General features: G+C 48.0%; 1 pseudogene; it reads left to right on the forward strand.

Moving 5' to 3' along the window:
* The first annotated feature begins 1,467 nt into the window (after positions 1-1,467).
* Positions 1,468-17,889, forward strand: part of LOC115126846 (lipoma-preferred partner homolog) — a 582,609-nt pseudogene continuing 566,187 nt past the window's right edge.

Consider the following 17,889-nt stretch of genomic DNA (forward strand, 5'->3'; position numbering starts at 1 on the left):
CCAATCACGGCCCACCCGGGCCAAACCCGGACGACGCTGTGCTCCGCCCCTATGAGACTCCCAATCACGGCCCACCCCGGGCCAAACCCGGACGACGCTGTGCTCCGCCCCTATGAGACTCCCAATCACGGCCCACCCCGGGCCAAACCCGGACGACGCTGTGCTCCGCACCTATGAGACTCCCAATCACGGCCCACCCCGGGCCAAACCCGGACGACGCTGTGCTCCGCCCCTATGAGACTCCCAATCACGGCCCACCCCGGGCCAAACCCGGACGACGCTGTGCTCCGCCCCTATGAGACTCCCAATCACGGCCCACCCCGGGCCAAACCCGGACGACGCTGTGCTCCGCCCCTATGAGACTCCCAATCACGGCCCACCCGGGCCAAACCCGACGACGCTGTGCTCCGCCCCTATGAGACTCCCAATCACGGCCCACCCGGGCCAAACCCGGGACGACGCTGTGCTCCGCCCCTATGAGACTCCCAATCACGGCCCACCCCGGGACAAACCCGGACGACGCTGTGCTCCGCCCCTATGAGACTCCCAATCACGGCCCACCCGGGCCAAACCCGGACGACGCTGTGCTCCGCCCCTATGAGACTCCCAATCACGGCCCACCCCGGGCCAAACCCGGACACGCTGTGCTCCGCCCCTATGAGACTCCCAATCACGGCCCACCCGGGCCAAACCCGGACGACGCTGTGCTCCGCCCCTATGAGACTCCCAATCACGGCCCACCCCGGGCCAAACCCGGACGACGCTGTGCTCCGCCCCTATGAGACTCCCAATCACGGCCCACCACGGGCCAAACCCGGACGACGCTGTGCTCCGCCCCTATGAGACTCCCAATCACGGCCCACCCCGGGCCAAACCCGGACGACGCTGTGCTCCGCCCCTATGAGACTCCCAATCACGGCCCACCCCGGGCCAAACCCGGACGACGCTGTGCTCCGCCCCTATGAGACTCCCAATCACGGCCCACCCCGGGCCAAACCCGGACGACGCTGGGCTCCGCCCCTATGAGAGTCCCAATCACGGCCCACCCCGGGCCAAACCCGGACGACGCTGTGCTCCGCCCCTATGAGACTCCCAATCACGGCCCACCCCGGGCCAAACCCGGACGACGCTGGGCTCCGCCCCTATGAGACTCCCAATCACGGCCCACCCCGGGCCAAACCCGGACGACGCTGGGCTCCGCCCCTATGAGACTCCCAATCACGGCCCACCCCGGGCCAAACCCGGATGACGATGGGCTCCGCCCCTATGAGACTCCCAATCACAGCCAGACATGATACAGCCTGGGATGCTGACATCATTTTTTAATTTTTTAAGTACATTTTGTTAATTCAGATTTTTTTTCACGGGGGGTGCTGCAGCACTATCAGCACCCCTACTTCCCACAGCTATGCTTACATGGTTAAATTACTGCCTTACATGGTCAAACATCTCCACCGACTCTCTGACCTGTGGTAGTTCCTGCTCTGACGTCACCGCCTGCCACTCAGGTCTGGGGGAAAGAAGTTTCACTTTCTTAGTGGGATTCAGAAACGGTTGATTCCTAGAAAGCCGAGGTAAGAGAAACATGGAAACCTCTTTTCCTATTTAATTCTTTTAACATAGGAGATTATAGAAATGTAGCTTTTGATGCCATGTTGTTAGCTTTTTTTTTTTTTATGTAAAGAAATGCAGAAGAAATAGCTAAATTTCGGTGATGGTTGTTACTGTAGCTGAGTTGAAGTCGAGGGCTGCCCGCTCGGAAAGGAGGTCGAGAGTTTTTGATTTTCACCACTAAGCGAACTTGTTACATTTTCCAAAGACATATTGTAGCAGTAGTTTGAAGTAAAGAACATAGTACTGGACAGGTCTGAGTCAGATTGTGTCTGTTGAAGTGCATTCTGCGAGGTGGCCTGTATGACCGATACGGAAGAGAATGTTTTAGCTTCCCGGGGCAACGTCTATTTTCTGTTTCTTCCCCATTTTAATAGTTTCATTATTCATCATTTGAATAGTTTTGTTGAGACTGCCGTAGTCTAGAGAAGCGACACACTTGTCAATCCTGACGTGTAAACACGACTGTCTTTTACTTGTCAAAAACAATCTGTTCAGCTGGTTCAGGAGAGCCTGTGTGCGCAGGCGCAGTGCAGGAGTCCATGTAAAGACATGACACTTCCTAACACATCCGAGTTGTTTCAGTGAATACGGGCTTTATTAAGCGCCCGTGTAATACTACAGTGAATACGGGCTTTATTAAGCGCCCGTGTAATACTACACTTGACCCTAGTTCTTACCATAATTATCAATCATTGAATAGAGGCTAATGTAATATGTAGATGCTTATTTTGTTTTTCATACTGACACAGTTTACAAGGACTCAAGTTGCTCCCAATGCATTTCAAGAATGGAAATATGTAAGTCTGGGGACTAATCATCATGTCAGGACACCAAATACATTGTTCTGTTCATCTCCAAAGTAGCTAACACGCTGCAATTTTAATACCTTCCCCCTCAAGTTGCTGCTGAAGAGCTTCATATCAATTCAAATCAATAACATCAAGGTCCCCAGAGAGCTCAGCTTGCTCATCAAACCGAAATATATATATATATCGGAGTCATCCTTCCTCACACATCATTAAACCCAACTGTCTTTAAGATCTCTGCTTTAAAAGAACATGTTTGACAGTCGTGGAGACGGGATGCTCAAGTTAAAAGTGAAGAGTCCCTCAGCTATCTGCCTTGCTTTGAGCCCAGGCAGCACTACTACGAGGCTGAGACTAGAGGCACTACCAGGCCTGTGTGTGTGTGTTTTTAATAGAAGGTTTTAATGGCTGTTGGACTGGGGGGAAAAAAAGATGTAGAAATCTCAGGTGAGATCAGGATACTTGTAGGACTGCAGAGCTACTCATGTGGTACTATTATGCATGCGGATTTGAATTCCGACCCACTATATTCTGTTAACTCCTATCCAGAACATTATATATAAATATATATATGACACAACATGTTACTAGTGTACATTTTTTAATTATCAACCTCATAATACAGATTGAAGAGCTTGAGTACATATTGAGATATAGTGCAGTCGGAGCTAAACTAATTCCCAGTGGCTAAGTGCAGAAGAGAGAGCAGAATGACTAATGTCACATTACACATAAGGAAGAGCAAGAGGATTGAAGGGTCAGCAGAGAGAGAGAGAGAGAGAGGAGACTGCATCCATCCCTCCACACTCTGTGTTCCAAATGGCACCGTTTTCCCATGGTGCACTGCTTTTGACCCAAGCCCTTTGGAACAGGTAACTGTTCTGCTCTGATCTGGACAGCCATGATTTATTACTGTGAAGGAGCCTGTATGCTGTAGGTGAAAGGCTGATCTCTCACCTTACTCTGCTCAGTGACATAGTGATGGTGAAAGGCCGATCTCTCACCTTACACGGCTCAGTGACATAGTGATGGTGAAAGGCCGATCTCTCACCTTACACGGCTCAGTGACATAGTGGTGTTAGACTCCTCCTTGTTGTACTGGACTCCTCCTTGTTGTGTTAGACTCCTCCTTGTTGTGTTAGACTCCTCCTTGTTGTGCTGGACTCCTCCTTGTTGTACTGGACTCCTCCTTGTTGTGTTAGACTCCTCCTTGTTGTACTGGACTTCTCCTTGTTGTGTTAGACTCCTCCTTGTTGTACTGGACTCCTCCTTGTTGTACTGGACTCCTCCTTGTTGTGTTAGACTCCTCCTTGTTGTACTGGACTCCTCCTTGTTGTACTGGACTCCTCCTTGTTGTGTTAGACTCCCCCTTGTTGTGTTAGACTCCTCCTTGTTGTACTGGACTCCTCCTTGTTGTGTTAGACTCCTCCTTGTTGTACTGGACTCCTCCTTGTTGTGTTAGACTCCTCCTTGTTGTGTTAGACTCCTCCTTGTTGTACTGGACTCCTCCTTGTTGTGTTAGACTCCTCCTTGTTGTACTGGACTCCTCCTTGTTGTGTTAGACTCCTCCTTGTTGTACTGGACTCCTCCTTGTTGTGTTAGACTCCTCCTTGTTGTACTGGACTCCTCCTTGTTGTACTGGACTCCTCCTTGTTGTGTTAGACTCCTCCTTGTTGTACTGGACTCCTCCTTGTTGTGTTAGACTCCTCCTTGTTGTGTTAGACTCCTCCTTGTTGTGCTGGACTCCTCCTTGTTGTACTGGACTCCTCCTTGTTGTACTGGACTTCTCCTTGTGTTAGACTCCTCCTTGTTGTACTGGACTCCTCCTTGTTGTACTGGACTTCTCCTTGTTGTGTTAGACTCCTCCTTGTTGTGTTAGACTCCTCCTTGTTGTGTTAGACTCCTCCTTGTTGTACTGGACTCCTCCTTGTTGTACTGGACTCATCCTTGTGGTGTTAGACTCCTCCTTGTTGTACTGGACTTCTCCTTGTTGTGTTAGACTCCTCCTTGTTGTACTGGACTTCTCCTTGTTGTGTTAGACTCCTCCTTGTTGTGTTAGACTCCTCCTTGTTGTACTGGACTCCTCCTTGTTGTACTGGACTCCTCCTTGTGGTGTTAGACTCCTCCTTGTTGTGTTAGACTCCTCCTTGTTGTACTGGACTCCTCCTTGTTGTGTTAGACTCCTCCTTGTTGTGTTAGACTCCTCCTTGTGGTGTTAGACTCCTCCTTGTGGTGTTAGACTCCTCCTTGTTGTGTTACACTCCTCCTTGTTGTACTGGACTCCTCCTTGTTGTGTTAGACTCCTCCTTGTTGTGTTAGACTCCTCCTTGTTGTACTGGACTCCTCCTTGTTGTGTTAGACTCCTCCTTGTTTTACTGAACTCCTCCTTGTTGTACTGGACTCCTCCTTGTTGTACTGGACTCCTCCTTGTGGTGTTAGACTCCTCCTTGTTGTACTGGACTTCTCCTTGTTGTGTTAGACTCCTCCTTGTTGTACTGGACTCCTCCTTGTTGTACTGGACTTCTCCTTGTTGTGTTAGACTCCTCCTTGTTGTACTGGACTCCTCCTTGTTGTACTGGACTCCTCCTTGTGGTGTTAGACTCCTCCTTGTTGTGTTAGACTCCTCCTTGTTGTGTTAGACTCCTCCTTGTTGTACTGGACTCCTCCTTGTTGTGTTAGACTCCCCCTTGTTGTGTTAGACTCCTCCTTGTTGTACTGGACTCCTCCTTGTTGTGTTAGACTCCTCCTTGTTGTACTGGACTCCTCCTTGTTGTGTTAGACTCCTCCTTGTTGTGTTAGACTCCTCCTTGTTGTACTGGACTCCTCCTTGTTGTGTTAGACTCCTCCTTGTTGTGTTAGACTCCTCCTTGTTGTGTTAGACTCCTCCTTGTTGTGCTGGACTCCTCCTTGTTGTACTGGACTCCTCCTTGTTGTGTTAGACTCCTTGTTGTACTGGACTCCTCCTTCTTGTGTTAGACTCCTCCTTGTTGTGTTAGACTCCTCCTTGTTGTACTGGAATCCTCCTTGTTGTGTTAGACTCCTCCTTGTTGTACTGGACTCCTCCTTGTTGTGTTAGACTCCTCCTTGTTGTGTTAGACTCCTCCTTGTTGTGTTAGACTCCTCCTTGTTGTACTGGACTCCTCCGTGTTGTGTTAGACTCCTCCTTGTTGTACTGGACTCCTCCTTGTTGTGTTAGACTCCTCCTTGTTGTCTTAGACTCCTCCTTGTTGTGTTAGACTCCTCCTTGTTGTGTTGGACTCCTCCTTGTTGTGCTGGACTCCTCCTTGTTGTACTGGACTCCTCCTTGTTGTGTTAGACTCCTCCTTGTTGTACTGGACTTCTCCTTGTTGTGTTAGACTCCTCCTTGTTGTACTGGACTCCTCCTTGTTGTACTGGACTTCTCCTTGTTGTGTTAGACTCCTCCTTGTTGTGCTGGACTCCTCCTTGTTGTACTGGACTCCTCCTTGTTGTACTGGACTCCTCCTTGTTGTACTGGACTCCTCCTTGTTGTAGTGGACTTCTCCTTGTTGTGTTAGACTCCTCCTTGTTGTACTGGACTCCTCCTTGTTGTGTTAGACTCCTCCTTGTTGTACTGGACTCCTCCTTGTTGTGTTAGACTCCTCCTTGTTGTGTTAGACTCCTCCTTGTTGTACTGGACTCCTCCTTGTTGTGTTAGACTCCTCCTTGTTGTACTGGACTCCTCCTTGTTGTACTGGACTCCTCCTTGTTGTACTGGACTTCTCCTTGTTGTGTTAGACTTCTCCTTGTTGTGTTAGACTTCTCCTTGTGGTGTTAGACTCCTCCTTGTTGTACTGGACTCCTCCTTGTTGTGTTAGACTCCTCCTTGTTGTACTGGACTCCTCCTTGTTGTACTGGACTCCTCCTTGTTGTGTTAGACTCCTCCTTGTTGTACTGGACTCCTCCTTGTTGTAGTGGACTTCTCCTTGTTGTAGTGGACTTCTCCTTGTTGTGTTAGACTCCTCCTTGTTGTACTGGACTCCTCCTTGTTGTGTTAGACTCCTCCTTGTTGTGTTAGACTCCTCCTTGTTGTGTTAGACTCCTCCTTGTTGTGTTAGACTCCTCCTTGTTGTGTTAGACTCCTCCTTGTTGTACTGGACTCCTCCTTGTTGTAGTGGACTTCTCCTTGTTGTAGTGGACTTCTCCTTGTTGTGTTAGACTTCTCCTTGTTGTGTTAGACTCCTCCTTGTTGTGTTAGACTCCTCCTTGTTGTACTGGACTCCTCCTTGTTGTGTTAGACTCCTCCTTGTTGTGTTAGACTCCTCCTTGTTGTGTTAGACTCCTCCTTGTTGTGTTAGACTCCTCCTTGTTGTGTTAGACTCCTCCTTGTTGTACTGGACTCCTCCTTGTTGTGTTAGACTCCTCCTTGTTTTACTGAACTCCTCCTTGTTGTACTGGACTCCTCCTTGTTGTGTTAGACTCCTCCTTGTTGTACTGGACTCCTCCTTGTTGTAGTGGACTTCTCCTTGTTGTAGTGGACTTCTCCTTGTTGTGTTAGACTCCTCCTTGTTGTACTGGACTCCTCCTTGTTGTGTTAGACTCCTCCTTGTTGTGTTAGACTCCTCCTTGTTGTGTTATAGACTCCTCCTTGTTGTGTTAGACTCCTCCTTGTTGTGTTAGACTCCTCCTTGTTGTGTTATAGACTCCTCCTTGTTGTACTGGACTCCTCCTTATTGTGTTAGACTCCTCCTTGTTGTGTTAGACTTCTCCTTGTTGTACTGGACTCCTCCTTGTTGTACTGGACTCCTCCTTGTTGTGTTAGACTCCTCCTTGTTGTGTTAGACTCCTCCTTGTTGTGTTAGACTCCTCCTTGTTGTACTGGACTCCTCCTTGTTGTGTTAGACTCCTCCTTGTTGTACTGGACTCCTCCTTGTTGTGTTAGACTCCTCCTTGTTGTACTGGACTCCTCCTTGTTGTGTTAGACTCCTCCTTGTTGTGTTAGACTCCTCCTTGTTGTGTTAGACTCCTCCTTGTTGTGTTAGACTCCTCCTTGTTGTGTTAGACTCCTCCTTGTTGTACTGGACTCCTCCTTGTTGTGTTAGACTCCTCCTTGTTTTACTGAACTCCTCCTTGTTGTACTGGACTCCTCCTTGTTGTGTTAGACTCCTCCTTGTTGTACTGGACTCCTCCTTGTTGTAGTGGACTTCTCCTTGTTGTAGTGGACTTCTCCTTGTTGTGTTAGACTCCTCCTTGTTGTACTGGACTCCTCCTTGTTGTGTTAGACTCCTCCTTGTTGTGTTATAGACTCCTCCTTGTTGTGTTAGACTCCTCCTTGTTGTGTTAGACTCCTCCTTGTTGTGTTATAGACTCCTCCTTGTTGTACTGGACTCCTCCTTATTGTGTTAGACTCCTCCTTGTTGTGTTAGACTTCTCCTTGTTGTACTGGACTCCTCCTTGTTGTACTGGACTCCTCCTTGTTGTGTTAGACTCCTCCTTGTTGTGTTAGACTCCTCCTTGTTGTGTTAGACTCCTCCTTGTTGTACTGGACTCCTCCTTGTTGTGTTAGACTCCTCCTTGTTGTACTGGACTCCTCCTTGTTGTGTTAGACTCCTCCTTGTTGTACTGGACTCCTCCTTGTTGTGTTAGACTCCTCCTTGTTGTACTGGACTCCTCCTTGTGGTGTTAGACTCCTCCTTGTGGTGTTAGACTCCTCCTTGTTGTGTTAGACTCCTCCTTGTTGTACTGGAATCCTCCTTGTTGTACTGGAATCCTCCTTGTTGTGTTAGACTCCTCCTTGTTGTGTTAGACTCCTCCTTGTTGTACTGGACTCCTCCTTGTTGTACTGGACTCCTCCTTGTTGTACTGGACTCCTCCTTGTTGTGTTAGACTCCTCCTTGTTGTGTTAGACTCCTCCTTGTTGTACTGGAATCCTCCTTGTTGTACTGGAATCCTCCTTGTTGTGTTAGACTCCTCCTTGTTGTGTTAGACTCCTCCTTGTTGTACTGGACTCCTCCTTGTTGTACTGGACTCCTCCTTGTTGTACTGGACTCCTCCTTGTTGTGTTAGACTCCTCCTTGTTGTGTTAGACTCCTCCTTGTTGTACTGGACTCCTCCTTGTTGTGTTAGACTCCTCCTTGTTGTGTTAGACTCCTCCTTGTTGTACTGGACTCCTCCTTGTTGTACTGGACTCCTCCTTGTTGTGTTAGACTCCTCCTTGTTGTACTGGACTCCTCCTTGTTGTGTTAGACTCCTCCTTGTTGTACTGGACTTCTCCTTGTTGTGTTAGACTCCTCCTTGTTGTGTTAGACTCCTCCTTGTTGTACTGGACTCCTCCTTGTTGTACTGGACTCCTCCTTGTTGTGTTAGACTCCCCCTTGTTGTGTTAGACTCCTCCTTGTTGTACTGGACTCCTCCTTGTTGTGTTAGACTCCTCCTTGTTGTACTGGACTCCTCCTTGTTGTGTTAGACTCCTCCTTGTTGTGTTAGACTCCTCCTTGTTGTGTTAGACTCCTCCTTGTTGTACTGGACTCCTCCTTGTTGTACTGGACTCCTCCTTGTTGTGTTAGACTCCTCCTTGTTGTGTTAGACTCCTCCTTGTTGTGTTAGACTCCTCCTTGTTGTGCTGGACTCCTCCTTGTTGTACTGGACTCCTCCTTGTTGTGTTAGACTCCTTGTTGTACTGGACTCCTCCTTGTTGTGTTAGACTCCTCCTTGTTGTGTTAGACTCCTCCTTGTTGTACTGGAATCCTCCTTGTTGTACTGGAATCCTCCTTGTTGTGTTAGACTCCTCCTTGTTGTACTGGACTCCTCCTTGTTGTACTGGACTCCTCCTTGTTGTACTGGACTTCTCCTTGTTGTGTTAGACTTCTCCTTGTGGTGTTAGACTCCTCCTTGTTGTACTGGACTCCTCCTTGTTGTACTGGACTCCTCCTTGTTGTGTTAGACTCCTCCTTGTTGTACTGGACTCCTCCTTGTTGTGTTAGACTCCTCCTTGTTGTACTGGACTCCTCCTTGTTGTACTGGACTCCTCCTTGTTGTACTGGACTCCTCCTTGTTGTGTTAGACTCCTCCTTGTTGTACTGGACTCCTCCTTGTTGTGTTAGACTCCTCCTTGTTGTGTTAGACTCCTCCTTGTTGTACTGGACTCCTCCTTGTTGTGTTAGACTCCTCCTTGTTGTACTGGACTCCTCCTTGTTGTGTTAGACTCCTCCTTGTTGTGTTAGACTCCTCCTTGTTGTGTTAGACTCCTCCTTGTTGTACTGGACTCCTCCGTGTTGTGTTAGACTCCTCCTTGTTGTACTGGACTCCTCCTTGTTGTACTGGACTCCTCCTTGTTGTGTTAGACTCCTCCTTGTTGTCTTAGACTCCTCCTTGTTGTGTTGGACTCCTCCTTGTTGTGCTGGACTCCTCCTTGTTGTACTGGACTCCTCCTTGTTGTGTTAGACTCCTCCTTGTTGTACTGGACTTCTCCTTGTTGTGTTAGACTCCTCCTTGTTGTACTGGACTCCTCCTTGTTGTACTGGACTTCTCCTTGTTGTGTTAGACTCCTCCTTGTTGTGCTGGACTCCTCCTTGTTGTGCTGGACTCCTCCTTGTTGTACTGGATTCCTCCTTGTTGTACTGGACTTCTCCTTGTTGTGTTAGACTTCTCCTTGTGGTGTTAGACTCCTCCTTGTTGTACTGGACTCCTCCTTGTTGTGTTAGACTCCTCCTTGTTGTACTGGACTCCTCCTTGTTGTGTTAGACTCCTCCTTGTTGTACTGGACTCCTCCTTGTTGTACTGGACTCCTCCCTGTTGTGTTAGACTCCTCCTTGTTGTACTGGACTCCTCCTTGTTGTAGTGGACTTCTCCTTGTTGTGTTAGACTCCTCCTTGTTGTACTGGACTCCTCCTTGTTGTGTTAGACTCCTCCTTGTTGTGTTAGACTCCTCCTTGTTGTGTTAGACTCCTCCTTGTTGTGTTAGACTCCTCCTTGTTGTACTGGACTCCTCCTTGTTGTACTGGACTCCTCCCTGTTGTGTTAGACTCCTCCTTGTTGTGCTGGACTCCTCCTTGTTGTACTGGACTCCTCCTTGTTGTGTTAGACTCCTCCTTGTTGTACTGGACTCCTCCTTGTTGTACTGGACTCCTCCTTGTTGTGTTAGACTCCTCCTTGTTGTACTGGACTCCTCCTTGTTGTGTTAGACTCCTCCTTGTTGTGTTAGACTCCTCCTTGTTGTGTTAGACTCCTCCTTGTTGTGTTAGACTCCTCCTTGTTGTGCTGGACTCCTCCTTGTTGTACTGGACTCCTCCTTGTTGTGTTAGACTCCTTGTTGTGTTAGACTCCTTGTTGTGTTAGACTCCTCCTTGTTGTGTTAGACTCCTCCTTGTTGTGCTGGACTCCTCCTTGTTGTACTGGACTCCTCCTTGTTGTGTTAGACTCCTCCTTGTTGTGTTAGACTCCTCCTTGTTGTGTTAGACTCCTCCTTGTTGTACTGGACTCCTCCTTGTTGTACTGGACTCCTCCTTGTTGTGTTAGACTCCTCCTTGTTGTGTTAGACTCCTCCTTGTTGTACTGGAATCCTCCTTGTTGTACTGGAATCCTCCTTGTTGTGTTAGACTTCTCCTTGTGGTGTTAGACTCCTCCTTGTTGTACTGGACTCCTCCTTGTTGTACTGGACTCCTCCTTGTTGTACTGGACTCCTCCTTGTTGTGTTAGACTCCTCCTTGTTGTACTGGACTCCTCCTTGTTGTGTTAGACTCCTCCTTGTTGTGTTAGACTCCTCCTTGTTGTACTGGACTCCTCCTTGTTGTACTGGACTCCTCCTTGTTGTGTTAGACTCCTCCTTGTTGTACTGGACTCCTCCTTGTTGTGTTAGACTCCTCCTTGTTGTGTTAGACTCCTCCTTGTTGTACTGGACTCCTCCGTGTTGTGTTAGACTCCTCCTTGTTGTACTGGACTCCTCCTTGTTGTACTGGACTCCTCCTTGTTGTGTTAGACTCCTCCTTGTTGTCTTAGACTCCTCCTTGTTGTGTTGGACTCCTCCTTGTTGTGCTGGACTCCTCCTTGTTGTGCTGGACTCCTCCTTGTTGTACTGGACTCCTCCTTGTTGTACTGGACTCCTCCTTGTTGTGTTAGACTTCTCCTTGTTGTACTGGACTCCTCCTTGTTGTACTGGACTCCTCCTTGTTGTGTTAGACTCCTCCTTGTTGTGTTAGACTCCTCCTTGTTGTACTGGACTCCTCCTTGTTGTACTGGACTCCTCCTTGTTGTGTTAGACTCCTCCTTGTTGTACTGGACTCCTCCTTGTGGTATTAGACTCCTCCTTGTTGTGTTAGACTCCTCCTTGTTGTGTTAGACTCCTCCTTGTTGTGTTAGACTCCTCCTTGTTGTACTGGACTCCTCCTTGTTGTGTTAGACTCCTCCTTGTTTTACTGAACTCCTCCTTGTTGTACTGGACTCCTCCTTGTTGTACTGGACTCCTCCTTATTGTGTTAGACTTCTCCTTGTTGTGTTAGACTTCTCCTTGTGGTGTTAGACTCCTCCTTGTTGTACTGGACTCCTCCTTGTTGTGTTAGACTCCTCCTTGTTGTACTGGACTCCTCCTTGTTGTACTGGACTCCTCCTTGTTGTACTGGACTCCTCCTTGTTGTGTTAGACTCCTCCTTGTTGTACTGGACTCCTCCTTGTTGTGTTAGACTCCTCCTTGTTGTGTTAGACTCCTCCTTGTTGTACTGGACTCCTCCTTGTTGTACTGGACTCCTCCTTGTTGTGTTAGACTCCTCCTTGTTGTACTGGACTCCTCCTTGTTGTGTTAGACTCCTCCTTGTTGTGTTAGACTCCTCCTTGTTGTGTTAGACTCCTCCTTGTTGTACTGGACTCCTCCGTGTTGTGTTAGACTCCTCCTTGTTGTACTGGACTCCTCCTTGTTGTCTTAGACTCCTCCTTGTTGTCTTAGACTCCTCCTTGTTGTCTTAGACTCCTCCTTGTTGTGTTGGACTCCTCCTTGTTGTACTGGACTCCTCCTTGTTGTACTGGACTTCTCCTTGTTGTGTTAGACTCCTCCTTGTTGTGCTGGACTCCTCCTTGTTGTGTTAGACTCCTCCTTGTTGTACTGGACTTCTCCTTGTTGTGTTAGACTCCTCCTTGTTGTGCTGGACTCCTCCTTGTTGTGCTGGACTCCTCCTTGTTGTACTGGACTCCTCCTTGTGGTGTTAGACTCCTCCTTGTTGTACTGGACTCCTCTTTGTTGTGTTAGACTCCTCCTTGTTGTCCTGGACTCCTCCTTGTTGTACTGGACTCCTCCTTGTTGTACTGGACTCCTCCTTGTTGTGTTAGACTCCTCCTTGTTGTACTGGACTCCTCCTTGTTGTGTTAGACTCCTTGTTGTGTTAGACTCCTCCTTGTTGTGTTAGACTCCTCCTTGTTGTACTGGACTCCTCCTTGTTGTACTGGACTCCTCCTTGTTGTGTTAGACTCCTTGTTGTGTTAGACTCCTCCTTGTTGTGTTAGACTCCTCCTTGTTGTACTGGACTCCTCCTTGTTGTACTGGACTTCTCCTTGTGGTGTTAGACTCCTCCTTGTGGTCTTAGACTCCTCCTTGTTGTGTTAGACTCCTCCTTGTTGTGTTAGACTCCTCCTTGTTGTGTTAGACTCCTCCTTGTGGTGTTAGACTTCTCTTTGTTGTGTTAGACTTCTCCTTGTTGTGTTAGACTCCTCCTTGTGGTGTTAGACTCCTCCTTGTTGTGTTAGACTCCTCCTTGTTGTGTTAGACTCCTCCTTGTTGTGTTAGACTCCTCCTTGTTGTACTGGACTCCTCTTTGTTGTGTTAGACTCCTCCTTGTTGTACTGGACTCCTCCTTGTTGTACTGGACTCCTCCTTGTTGTACTGGACTTCTCCTTGTGGTGTTAGACTCCTCCTTGTTGTACTGGACTCCTCCTTGTTGTGTTAGACTCCTCCTTGTTGTACTGGACTCCTCCTTGTTGTACTGGACTCCTCCTTGTTGTACTGGACTCCTCCTTGTTGTGTTAGACTCCTCCTTGTTGTACTGGACTCCTCCTTGTTGTGTTAGACTCCTTGTTGTGTTAGACTCCTCCTTGTTGTGTTAGACTCCTCCTTGTTGTACTGGACTCCTCCTTGTTGTGTTAGACTCCTCCTTGTTGTACTGGACTCCTCCTTGTTGTACTGGACTCCTCCTTATTGTGTTAGACTCCTCCTTGTTGTACTGGACTCCTCCTTGTTGTGTTAGACTCCTCCTTGTTGTACTGGACTTCTCCTTGTGGTGTTAGACTCCTCCTTGTTGTACTGGACTCCTCCTTGTTGTGTTAGACTCCTCCTTGTTGTACTGGACTCCTCCTTGTTGTGTTAGACTCCTTGTTGTGTTAGACTCCTCCTTGTTGTACTGGACTCCTCCTTGTTGTACTGGACTCCTCCTTATTGTGTTAGACTCCTCCTTGTTGTGTTAGACTCCTCCTTGTTGTACTGGACTCCTCCTTGTTGTACTGGACTCCTCCTTGTTGTGTTAGACTCCTCCTTGTTGTACTGGACTCCTCCTTATTGTGTTAGACTCCTCCTTGTTGTGTTAGACTTCTCCTTGTTGTACTGGACTCCTCCTTGTTGTACTGGACTCCTCCTTGTTGTGTTAGACTCCTCCTTGTTGTGTTAGACTCCTCCTTGTTCTACTGGACTCCTCCTTGTTGTACTGGACTCCTCCTTGTTGTGTTAGACTCCTCCTTGTTGTACTGGACTCCTCCTTGTTGTACTGGACTCCTCCTTGTTGTGTTAGACTCCTCCTTGTTGTACTGGACTCCTCCTTGTTGTGTTAGACTCCTCCTTGTTGTACTGGACTCCTCCTTGTTGTGTTAGACTCCTTGTTGTGTTAGACTCCTCCTTGTTGTACTGGACTCCTCCTTGTTGTGTTAGACTCCTCCTTGTTGTACTGGACTCCTCCTTGTTGTGTTAGACTCCTTGTTGTGTTAGACTCCTCCTTGTTGTGTTAGACTCCTCCTTGTTGTACTGGACTCCTCCTTGTTGTGTTAGACTCCTCCTTGTTGTACTGAACTCCTCCTTGTTGTACTGGACTTCTCCTTGTTGTGTTAGACTCACAATTTGCATTGAATCCAGGACATGCAAACACGTATAGGAAGGACCAGTTGGTGGGTATGATGGACAGGAAGGACCAGTTGGTGGGTATGATGGACAGGAAGGACCAGTTGGTGGGTATGATGGACAGGAAGGACCAGTTGGTGGGTATGATGGACAGGAAGGACCAGTTGGTGGGTATGATGGACAAGAAGGACCAGTTAGTGTGTATGATGGACAGGAAGGACCAGTTGGTGGGTATGATGGACAGGAAGGACCAGTTGGTGGGTATGATGGACAGGAAGGACCAGTTGGTGGGTATGATGGACAGGAAGGACCAGTTGGTGGGTATGATGGACAGGAAGGACCAGTTGGTGGGTATGATGGACAGGAAGGACCAGTTGGTTGATACAGACAGACAGACAGGAAGGACCAGTTGGTTGATACAGACAGACAGACAGACAGACAGACAGGAAGGACCAGTTTGTTGATCAGACAGACAGACAGGAAGCCCCAGTTGGTTGATACAGACAGACAGGAATGACCAGTTTGTTGATCAGACAGACAGGAAGGACCAGTTGGTTGATACAGACAGACAGACAGACAGACAGACAGACAGACAGACAGACAGACAGGAAGAACCAGTTGGTTGATACAGACAGACAGACAGGAAGGACCAGTTGGTTGATACAGACCGACAGACAGACAGACAGGAAGAACCAGTTGGTTGATACAGACAGACAGACAGGAAGGACCAGTTGGTTGATACAGACAGACAGACAGACAGGAAGGACCAGTTGGTTGATCAGACAGACAGGAAGGACCAGTTGGTTGATACAGACAGACAGACAGACAGACAGACAGACAGACAGACAGACAGACAGGAAGAACCAGTTGGTTGATACAGACAGACAGACAGACAGGAAGGACCAGTTGGTTGATCAGACAGACAGGAAGGAAGGACCAGTTGGTTGACCAGACAGACAGACAGGAAGGACCAGTTGGTTGATCAGACAGACAGGAAGGAAGGACCAGTTGGTTGATACAGACAGACAGACAGGAAGGACCAGTTGGTTGATACAGACAGACAGGAAGGACCAGTTGGTTGATACAGACAGACAGGCAGATAGACAGGAAGGACCAGTTGGTTGATACAGACAGACAGGCAGATAGACAGGAAGGACAGGGAAAGAGTAGCCTGCTCCTTATGCTGAGTTCAGTTTCAGGAGCACTGTATCATTAGCCTGGTCCCAGATCTGTTTGTGCCATTGCCAACTCTATTTCTCATGTTTGGCATGACAATGAGTGAAGGAGTTGACATGATAGCACTATCAAACTGGCGCTCAGGCTACTGTACAATGAATTCAATGATATGAACTCTTAAGGCTTCGACCAGAATAGTGTCTGTGTTGGTGTTGGCCTTTGTGCGAAAGATTACGTAACTTCTCAGAAAATAGAATGAATGACTTTGAACCTTGTAGTCATTGGTTCTATTTCTATGCCAAGCTCTCCCAGGAAGGACTGTTGTAGAGGTTGTAGTCATAATGTATTTCTATACCAAGCTCTCCCACAGGAAGGACTGTTGTAGAGGTTGTAGTCATAATGTATTTCTATACCAAGCTCTCCCAGGAAGGACAAGCTCATAATGTATTTCCCAGGAAGGACTGTTGTAGAGGTTGTAGTCATAATGTATTTCTATACCAAGCTCTCACAGGAAGGACTGTTGTAGAGGTTGTAGTCATAATGTATTTCTATACCAAGCTCTCCCAGGAAGGACTGTTGTAGAGGTTGTAGTCATAATGTATTTCTAGTTCACCCAGGAAGGACTGTTGTAGAGGTTGTAGTCATAATGTATTTCTATACCAAGCTCTCACAGGAAGGACTGTTGTAGAGGTTGTAGTCATAATGTATTTCTATACCAAGCTTTCCCAGGAATGACTGTTGTAGAGGTTGTAGTAATAATGTATTTCTATACCAAGCTCTCCCAGGAAGGACTGTTGTAGAGGTTCACCCTGACCCAGCTCAGACAGTCCTACATGCCTGCTCTCTCTTTCAGACGTGAAGAAAGAAGCACTGACCTGGAGGAGACCAAAGAACCGTCGTACCAGCTGTTGGGTCAATACTTCCACAGGAAGAGGTAGGTCTAGTCATACTACAGTTGTCTTCCTGTTATGTCCTATTGCTTCCTGCTGGGTCCTATTGCTTCCTGTTATGTCCTATTGCTTCCTGTTATGTCCAATTGCTTCCTGTTATGTCCAATTGCTTCCTGTTATGTCCTATTGCTTCCTGTTATGTCCTATTGCTTCCTGCTGGGTCCTATTGCATCTGTTCAGTTACTTGAGAAGTGTTGCCTTGGAGCTGCCTGTAATCGTTTCAACCCCTCCCTCCACTGTCCATTGGAACAGAGTTTGGGTTGGGATTGGGTGTCCTCACTCCTCAGCTTGAAATGTCTCCCTCAAAATGCTAGCTGTTCGCTGGCATAGCTGGCTAAGACATTGTCAAGAGGACGCTTGAGTATGTTTTTGTGAGAACGAGAACTCAAGGAGTGTTGATGTACAACGATGCCTGTTGGACCAGCATTACCGAGGGACTGTCTCAGTCATCAGTAATTATGTTGTGTTAATCACCAGCAGGCCGTCTGGGTGACAGACAGTGGGACTCACTGTTAAATAGATTATTAGTACATTCCTGTGAGGTACAGGACCAGGGCTAACTTTATTCATTAATGACGTGTTTGTCTTTAGGCTACTGAATCGGTGGTTCAGAGGGGGCTGCCATTAGTGCTGAGCAATTGGGGTGGGGGGGGGGGGGGGGTAGTAGACTGTTGGCCTTGTCCCTGCAGACTAGACTGTTGGCCTTGTCCCTGCAGACTAGACTGTTGGCCTTGTCTCTGTAGACTAGACTGTTGGCCTTGTCTCTGTAGACTAGACTGTTGGCCTTGTCTCTGTAGACTAGACTGTTGGCCTTGTCCCTGTAGACTAGACTGTTGGCCTTGTCCCTGTAGACTAGACTGTTGGCCTTGTCCCTGTAGACTAGACTGTTGGCCTTGTCCCTGTAGACTAGACTGTTGGCCTTGTCCCTGTAGACTAGACTGTTGGCCTTGTCCCTGTAGACTAGACTGTTGGCCTTGTCCCTGTAGACTAGACTGTTGGCCTTGTCCCTGTAGACTAGACTGTTGGCCTTGTCCCTGTAGACTAGACTGTTGGCCTTGTCTCTGTAGACTAGACTGTTGGCCTTGTCTCTGTATACTAGACTGTTGGTCTTACTAGACTGTTGGCCTTGTCCCTGTAGACTAGACTGTTGGCCTTGTCCCTGTAGACTAGACTGTTGGCCTTGTCCCTGTAGACTAGACTGTTGGCCTTGTCCCTGTAGACGAGACTGTTGGCCTTGTCCCTGTAGACTAGACTGTTGGCCTTGTCCCTGTAGACTAGACTGTTGGCCTTGTCCCTG

Source organism: Oncorhynchus nerka, linkage group LG24 (assembly GCF_034236695.1).
Source record: "Oncorhynchus nerka isolate Pitt River linkage group LG24, Oner_Uvic_2.0, whole genome shotgun sequence".
NCBI lineage: Eukaryota > Metazoa > Chordata > Actinopteri > Salmoniformes > Salmonidae > Oncorhynchus > Oncorhynchus nerka.